At 37.5% G+C, this 6975-nt stretch overlaps 1 pseudogene; it reads left to right on the top strand.

Moving 5' to 3' along the window:
• Nucleotides 1-527: 527 nt before the first annotated feature.
• On the top strand, nucleotides 528-2229 carry LOC120883274 (annotated as a pseudogene).
• The last annotated feature ends 4746 nt before the right edge of the window (nucleotides 2230-6975 follow it).

Below are 6975 nucleotides of genomic sequence, written 5' to 3'. Positions count from 1 at the left end.
AGTACTATTGATGAAGATAGTTAGGATGCAGAACATGTATAAGGTGAATGGGAAATAGTGATATCCAGTAAGGTCAGGGAGAGATTTTAGTAGCTTGTAAAAAATACAGATATGACCCGCCACCAGATATATGTGAATATCTAGAAAGCAAGGTGAGGAATAAAGGGTGCAGATACACCTTTAAGAATAACTAATGCATAAGCAGCATGTGATTGCATAGATAAAAAATACTAGTAGAGACAGATGGTGATATTGAGAAGGAACCATCACAGAGAGAAGAACCAGAAGATGAAGATATCAGGCATAGAGAAGCATTATAGAAAGTGTATTATGAATCTACCTCAGCAAAGAGATAGGGTAAGATCAATTCAGCAAAGGTTAGCTGAAATTGGCAATTAGAAACTCACTGATACTTTTTATAAAGAATTCTGAATTTGCAGTAAAGAAAAAGTAAGTTGTTGGTCACACTGAACTGCCTCAGGGCTTTCCATATGCCAGGACTCTAATCTTCCTCTGCTGGGTCAGCTATGGTGGCTGTGAAAATCCTAAACCCCAAGGCCTAGGTGGCCTGAGCCCAAGCAGCATTGGTGGTCAATATCAGTGCCGTGCAGGGGTTCAAGGGATGTAGGACGTGCTGAGGATCAACTTAGAACCTAAGGGCACCATGAAGATGCTTGCTTCTGGTGCTGGAGACATCAAGCTACTAAAGATGGAAATGTGCTTCTTCATAAATTGCAAATTCAACACCTGACAAACTCCTTAACAGCCAAAGTAGCAACCACCCAGGATGACAAAATTGTGGATGGTATACTTTCAATGTCCTAATCATTAGAGAGCTCCTAAAGCACATGGCAGAAAGTGAAGAGGAACTAGAAAGCCTCTTGATGAAAGTGAAACAGGAGAGTGAAAAGTTGGCTTAAAGCTCAACATTCAGAAAACGAAGCTCATGGCATCTGGTCCCATCACTTCATGGGAAATAGATGGGGAAACAGTGGAAACAGTGTCAGACTTTATTTTTGGGGGCTCCAAAATCACTGCAGATGGTGACTGCAGCCATGAAATTAAAAGACACTTACTCCTTGGAAGGAAAGTTATGACCAACTTAGATAGCATATTAAAAAGCAGAAATATTACTTTGCCAACAAAAGTCCATCTAGCCAAGGCTATGGTTTTTCCTGTGGTCATGTATGGATGTGAGTGTTGGACTGTGAAGAAAGCTGAACACCAAAGAATTGATGCTTTTGAACTGTGGTGTTGGAGAAGACTCTTGAGAGTCCCTTGGTTTGCAAGGAGATCCAGCCAGTCCATCCTAAAGGAGTTCAGTCCTGGGTGTTCATTGGAAGGAATGATGCTAAAGCTGAAACTCCAGTACTTTGGCCACATCATGCGAAGAGTTGACTCATTGGAAAAGACTCTGATGCTGGAAGGGATTGGGTGCAGGAGGATAAGGGGATGACAGAGGATGAGATGGCTGGATGGCATCACGGACTCAATGGACATGAGTTTGGGTGAACTCCGGGAGTTGGTGATGGTCAGGGAGGCCTGGTGTGCTGCGATTCATAGGGTCACAAAGAGTCGGACACGACTGAGTGACTGAACTGAACTGAAAGCACATGGCTCTCTACATGTTTGAAGATCTTCATCCCAGAATAATTACAAAAGTATTTGAAACTTCAAAGGAAATGCACTTCAGTTTTTGGAACAAAGTAAACAAAGAGATGGACAGGGAAACACTTATAGATAAATGTGCCCTGGATATCTCTATGAGCTAAAGTTCATGCTGACCTTGCTGATGTATTAACAAAGGCTACAGTGAACTCTATTTTGGGCATAAGAAGGAAAGATGAACCTATTGACCTCATCATGGTTGAGATCATGGGAATGAAACATAAACCTGAAACCAATCCTGGATTAATCAGAGATCTTATTTTGGACAAGGGGGCACAGCATCCTGATATGAAAAAGAGAGTAAGAGAGGTGTGCATCCTCAGATACAATGTGATGTTATTAGAATATGAAAAAAAAAAAACAGAGGTGATTTCTGTGTTTTTTTTTTTTTAATTACAAGAGTACAGAGGAGAAGGAGAAACTAGTAAAAGCTAAAACAAAATTCACTGAAGACAGAGTCAAAAAATAATAGACCTGAAAAAGAAAGTCTGTAGTGATTCAGATAAAGAATTTGCTGTTCTTCGTTGAAAGGAAATTGACACAATTTTTTAGATGCTTTTGAAAAGAAGGCAGACTAGATCTGAGAAGTGCTAAAAGGAGAAATGCGGAAGGGCTGACTCTTGCTTATGCACCAAATTCTCTTGGTGACCGAAATCCTGATTGTTTGGGATGTGCAGGACTTGTCTATGAATATCCATAGATTAAATACAAGCCCAGTGTAAAGGTCAGGACCCAACTTGGAGTGCATTTACCAATGCCTTGCTCCTTATCCCAAAATTCTTGTTCAGGATTCTGGTTTTAAACCTTTGGAAACATTAGTTAAAATTCAAGCAGAACATTTGGAATCATGTCTACTTGTGGATGTGGACTTGAACACAGGTGAGCCAGTGGTAGCAGAAGGTGTAGACACATGGGATAACTATTTTGTGTAGAAACAGCTTCTTCACTTCTGCACTGTTATCGCCACCAACATTCTCCTGATTAATGAGATCATGAGAGGTGAAACAAATTCTCTAAAACACTGATCTGAAACTTCCCTTGTATCATCTGAATCGTGAAAACTCTACAGAATGATCTAAGAATATAGCTACAGAATTTTTGTCCAAACTTCAAAGAATTTTCAAAGTATTTTCTTTTCTTTTTACATATAAAAAAGAGAACTCTGGTACTTATTCAGATTCTGAAGTTCTAAAATTATAATCACAGTATTTTTCAAATTGCCCTGCAATGCACACACATACAAGGACCATAAATTACCCAATAAACAGGATGTTTTGCTTTCGCTTCCGTGATAGAAACACACATGTTAGATAAGCATATGTTATCTACCTTGTTATTAAAATTTCCTTGAAAAACACAAACAAAAAGAAAAGAAAACTTAAGTTGCAAAAATTTTAGATTTTCCAGATTAAGTACTTTTTCTAGAAATTCTCTTGTTGAGCTTCCTATGGAATTAACTAAAATTTAGTTTCAGATAAGGGGGAAGTTAAAAAGATAAAATTTTCATTTATCTCTGTTATTTTGGCGAACAAAATTGAAACTATTATGCAAAATTAGAAATATTAAGTTGGACCATAAAGAAAGCTGAGAGCCAAAGAATTGAAGCTTTGAACTGTGGTGTTGGAGAAGTCTCTTGAGAGTCCCTTGGACTGCCAGGAGATGAAACCAACCACTCCTTAAGGAAATCAATCCTGAATATTCATTGGAAGGGCTGATGCTAAAGCTGAAGCTCCAATACTTTGGCCACCTGATGCAAAGAACTGACTCATTGGAAAAGACCCTGATGCTGGGAAAGTTTCCTGAAACTTTCCTGCAGGAGGAGAAGGAGGCAACCAGAGATAAGATGGTTAGATAACATCACTGACTCGGTGAACATGAGTTTGAGCAAACTCAGAGACAGTGAAGGACACTGAGGCCTGGTGTGCTGCAGTCCATAGGGTTGCAAAGAACTGGATGTGACAGCTACAACTACAACAATTTAGAAGAAAATTATCATAGGAAACTTCTTGTCCAGCCTTTTATTTACAGATTAGAAAACTGATGGATGGTCATATGAAAGAAATGGAAAACACACCTCATAGCCCTTCTTAATGAATAATCTAATATAGTTTGAGACAGGCAATCATCTAGCATTAAAATGGATAAGAAATTTGTGTCTTTAACTTTGTTCACTGACACAAAAACATTTGCCTCAACTCTGTAATAAACATTGAATTTAGTCATGACACTTCTGGTTGACATTTGCCAGGAAGTCATCAAGTAGGTAATTGAACTTATTTTTTTTCATGCTTTAATGTCATGGTGATGGTATAAGTTGCACAGGGTATAATAAAACTTAGAGATTAGAACTGTTGATTCTGAATTTTTGTTTCTTCCAACCAAATGATATCAAAACAAATTAAAAAATGGAAAAATTCCTACTAGTGACTTGTAATAAATCTGGGTTTAGTTTTCTATATTTCTATTCAGAGTGTTTTTTCTTTAGTGGAAATAAGAATAATAATTGAAAAAAGAAAATAGAGAGTCTTTCCCTGGAGTAGCCAAAAAGAGCAATTCACTGGTGACCACTCTCAATTGCTTTAGTACAATAAAGGATATTACTTCATGGTTGCTACACAAAGAGTGAGGACTTTGAGCCCTAATGTGCCTAGAAGAGTAAATGATATAAGGGGAATAAGTTCAGGAGTAAAATGGGATCAGGGAAAATGCTAATATAATATTCTGTGGTGCAAAACTTCAGACCTGTTGCAGTATTTAAAATGTAGCATGATTTTTTTTTAATGCGTGATAAAGCAGAACAAAATCAGCAGACCAAAAATAGAAGGAGATTACAGTTATGGGAACTGAGAATGAAGACAGAAGCTGAGCTGAACAAGACTGACAGCAAAAGGATAATGAGAGGTGAAAGAGTTGAGAGGCAGTGCAGAGGGAAAGCTACAAGCTAACCAGACAGAAAGAAGCAAGCTGACTGCAGGCTAATCAAAGAGTAGCTGCTGTATGATGACAGGAAGGAGCGAGAGTTAATCATGTAAAAGGCAAAGGGGAAACCATCCGTTGGAAACACTGGTCGATGTGCGAGAAGGAAATGTTGGACTTGTAAAAACAGTATTGTGTTTATTAAAAGGATGGCTGCATCAATATATTAAACTTGATGTCAAATTAAAAGGCACATTTGGAATTTATACTTATGAACATATCTGGCATTTATCTTTGTACATCTGCAAGATTTTGGTGTGTTTTCAAAGCTCTACTAAAGGAAGCCAGAAGTTTCAAGGTGGTCAGATGGAGAATTTGAAATGTTGTGAGCATGTAAAATGATTAGGTACAGTCGAGAATGAACACTTAATCAGTTAAATTTCCCAAAAGTAAAATAGTTTTGACAGGGCTAGTAAATTAAATCTGAACCCAAGGGGGTCAGTTCAATTAGATTAGTCTGCTTCTCGTTCATACTGGGGATGAGAGAAGGTTATAGATGGCACTTCTGAACCTTAAATGATTTCAATTTATTTGATGGGGTTGACTACTTTCTCCTTGTGATATTCTTTCTTTTCCTGGCTTGTATCATGCTGTCTGTATCGGCTGGTTTTTGTCATTGTTTTCTTTTTTTTTTTTTTTAATTCTTGCCCACTCTTACCTCCATATCACTCTCTAAATATGGAGGTATTTTCAACCCACTTTCTTTATACTCTCTGCCCTTCAAGTTCATCTACTTTTAGGAATGCAGTACTTAATCTGGGAAAATAACTCCAAACTGTGTCACTAGCTGTGAACTTCCCCTAGATTCTCCCACTGAAGAGTGGCAAATTATACTTTTCTATGTTGCTGTTTTGGCTGATTCTGAACTTTTTCTCTTTCATATTTTTTTTATTCTGTTTCCTCTTTTTACTCTTTTTGTTTCTCCTTCTGTTAATGACACTAGTATCATCTTAGCTGCCCAGGCTTGAAACCATGGAAACCTTCACCTTACCCCTCACAAATCATGAGTTATAAGCCCTTTCAATTTTTCCAAGTAATTCCACATATGATTCATTCATGTGTTCATTTAAACACTTTGTGTTCATCCAAACACAAAGAACAACTATTAAAAGCAGCAAGGGAAAAACAACAAATAACACACAAGGGGATTCCCATAAGGATAACAGCTGATCTCTCAATAGAAACTCTTCAGGCCAGGAGGGAATGGCAAGACATACTTAAAGTGATGAAAGAAAATAACCTACAGCCCAGATTACTATACCCAGCAAGGATCTCATTCAAATACGAAGGAGAAATCAAAAGCTTTACAGACAAGCAAAAGCTGAGAGAATTCAGCACCACCAAACCAGCTCTCCAACAAATTCTAAAGGATATTCTCTAGACAGGAAACACAAAAAGGGAGTATAAACCCGAACCCAAAATAATAAAACAAATGGCAACGGGATCATACTTATCAATAATCACCTTAAACGTAAATGGATTGAATGCCCCAACCAAAAGGCAAAGACTGGCTGATTGGATACAAAAACAAGAACCCTCTATATGCTGCTTACAAGAGACCCACCTCAAAACAAGGGACACATACAGACTGAAAGTGAAGGGTTGGAAAAAGATATTCCATGCAAATAGAGACCAAAAGAAAGCAGGAGTGGCAATACTCATATCCGATAAAATAGACTTTAAAACAAAGGCTGTGAAAAGAGACAAAGAAGGCCACTACATAATGATCAAAGGATCAATCCAAGAAGAAGATATAACAATTATAAATATATATGCACCCAATATAGGAGCACCGCAATATGTAGGACAAATGCTAACAAGTATGAAAGGGGAAATTAACAACAACACAATAATAGTGGGAGACTTTAATACCCCACTCACACATATGGACAGATCAACTAAACAGAAAATTAACAAAGAAACGCAAACTTTAAATGATACATTAGACCAGTTAGACCTAATTGATATCTATAGGACATTTCACCCCAAAACAATGAATTTCACCTTTTTCTCAAGTGCTCATGGAACCTTCTCCAGGATAGATCACATCCTGGGCCATAAATATAACCTTGATAAATTCAAAAAAATCGAAATCATTCCAAGCATCTTTTCTGACCATAATGCACTAAGATTAGATCTCAATTACAGGAGGAAACCTATTAAAAATTCCAACATATGGAGGCTGAACAACACGCTTCTGAATAACCAACAAATCACAGAAGAAATCAAAAAAGAAATCAAAATATGCATAGAAACTAATGAAAATGAAAACACAACAACCCAAAACCTGTGGGACACTATAAAAGCAGTGCTAAGAGGAAAGTTCATAGC

The sequence above is a fragment of the Oryx dammah genome, unplaced genomic scaffold, assembly GCF_014754425.2.
Source record: "Oryx dammah isolate SB20612 unplaced genomic scaffold, SCBI_Odam_1.1 HiC_scaffold_24, whole genome shotgun sequence".
Taxonomy (NCBI): domain Eukaryota; kingdom Metazoa; phylum Chordata; class Mammalia; order Artiodactyla; family Bovidae; genus Oryx; species Oryx dammah.
This window is presented reverse-complemented; position numbering and strand designations above follow the sequence as displayed.